The 1905-nt window shown below is 40.2% G+C and overlaps 1 long non-coding RNA gene across 1 annotated transcript in view; it reads right to left on the bottom strand.

The window, feature by feature from the left end:
• LOC128247854 (uncharacterized) overlaps window positions 1–668 on the bottom strand; it is an 11721-nt gene extending 11053 nt beyond the window's left edge. Inside the window, exons 1-2 of the long non-coding RNA XR_008264177.1 lie at window positions 626–668; window positions 84–289 (exon numbers count right to left, since the gene is read on the bottom strand). This is a non-coding gene — a long non-coding RNA (uncharacterized LOC128247854). The remainder of the gene's footprint in view (window positions 1–83; window positions 290–625) is intronic.
• Window positions 669–1905: the final 1237 nt, after the last annotated feature.

The raw sequence follows: 1905 nt of genomic DNA, 5'->3' as shown, positions 1-1905 counted from the left end.
TATATATGTATATATATATATATATTCAACATGTGAAACTGTTAATCCAAACATGGTATTTTTTTCTCCCTCAGTTTTCTTACCTCATTCCTTTCTGTCGAAGAGCGTAGGCTCGAAACGTTGAAAACTTTTATAGTCTTCCTGACCGTCAAACTAACACAACTTGTTTGTTGTTCTCTCACCTGTCTGTGCCTTTTGTTTTCCTTTCCACATTTGAAGCACACACGCTCACACGCACACACACGTTGTTATTTATGTGGAAGATGTTGGAAGGTCTTGTCCCACATTTCTGCAATAAAAATAAAACTTCAGTGTACGAACATGTAGATACTACCAGTTTATGCATATACCTCCTCCTCCTTCTCAATCGCAAGCGACACTCTGATATTTAGAGGCCTTCGAGTGTTCAACATACCAGAAATACAAAAGAGATCTCTATCATAACATTCAAGAAAAAGTAGGACAAACTCCAACCTACAAGACCGGACTAACGTTACATTCAGGAAGACCATATGCTACAAATTCAATTACAGATCAATGTGACGTATTAACAATTCAAGAAGGCTGGAGAGGAAGGGAATGAATAAATACATAAAAATACATAAGTAAATTTTAAGATGTTTACCAGCATCGCCGCTGTCAAATGGCTGAAGCCATTTAAAGAAAATTACAGAAGCGAATCATGTAACACACACATACACACACAAACATACAAACACACACACACACACACACACACACACACACACACACACACACACACACACACACACACACACAATCACCACCACTATCGCCCCCATAAAAGAACATTAGCAAAGAAGAATGACGAGACAGGCAACGTAAATATCGCGAGACAGATAATCGAAAACAAAGGGGTAGACAGACAGGTAGACAGTTAGACAGACAGACTTACACAGACAGGCAGACACAGATAGACAGACGGACACAAATAGACACAGACAGACACAAATAGACACAGACAGACAGAAATAAATAAAAATATGACTTACATGCGTGTGTATGTGTGTGTCCATTAATGTGTGTAATGTATGTATGTGTATATATACATGTATGTGTGTAATGTATGGACGCCTGATATATGCTAGTGTGTATGTATGTATGTATGTATTTATGCATAATGTATGTGTATGTATATATATATATATATATATGATATCTGTATTGGCCTGTGTAGCTGCGTATAGCGTATATATGCGCGCACGAGTTCTCGTGGGGAGAAGGGAGGGGAAAAGAGAAGCAGAGAAATAGAGGATGATAGACAGTGAGTTGTAGAGAAAGTGTCGAATGCATGCTTCAACATATATAAATGTACGAACATATACGTGTGTGCGTATATGTGTCTGTGTGCGTGAGAGTATGTGTGTGTGTGTGTGTGTGCACGTGTTTGTGTGAATGTTTGGATGTGAATTGGGAGGGGCGGGAAAGCAGACAGGCACACAGAGAAAAAGTGAGAATGTACATCTGTGAGTAGGATTGTCTCTGCGTGTGTTCGTGCAAATATGCATGTGTATTTTTGTATATTTGGTGTGTATAATTATGCTGAATATGCATGTATGTATGCGCGTTTTGTGTGTGTGTGTGTGTGTGTTTGCGTCCGTCGTACGCGCGCGCATATCTGTGTTTTGCGTGTTACGGAATTGTTTGCACGTGTGAATCCGTGTATTTATGCGTGTGTGCGTGTGTGTGTGTGTTTCAGTGTGCGCGCGTGTATGTGTGTGTGCGTGTATGTGTGTGTGCGTGTGTGTGTGTGTGTGTGTGTGTGTCAGTGTGCGCGCGTGTATGTGTGTTAGTGTGTGTGTGTGTGTATGCGTGTGTGTGTGTGCATATATGTGGATGTACATTATGTATGTGTTTTCAAAGCCGTCTATGTATGTGTGTATA

The sequence above is a fragment of the Octopus bimaculoides genome, chromosome 5 (genome assembly GCF_001194135.2).
Source record: "Octopus bimaculoides isolate UCB-OBI-ISO-001 chromosome 5, ASM119413v2, whole genome shotgun sequence".
NCBI classification, from domain to species: Eukaryota; Metazoa; Mollusca; class Cephalopoda; order Octopoda; family Octopodidae; genus Octopus; species Octopus bimaculoides.
This window is presented reverse-complemented; position numbering and strand designations above follow the sequence as displayed.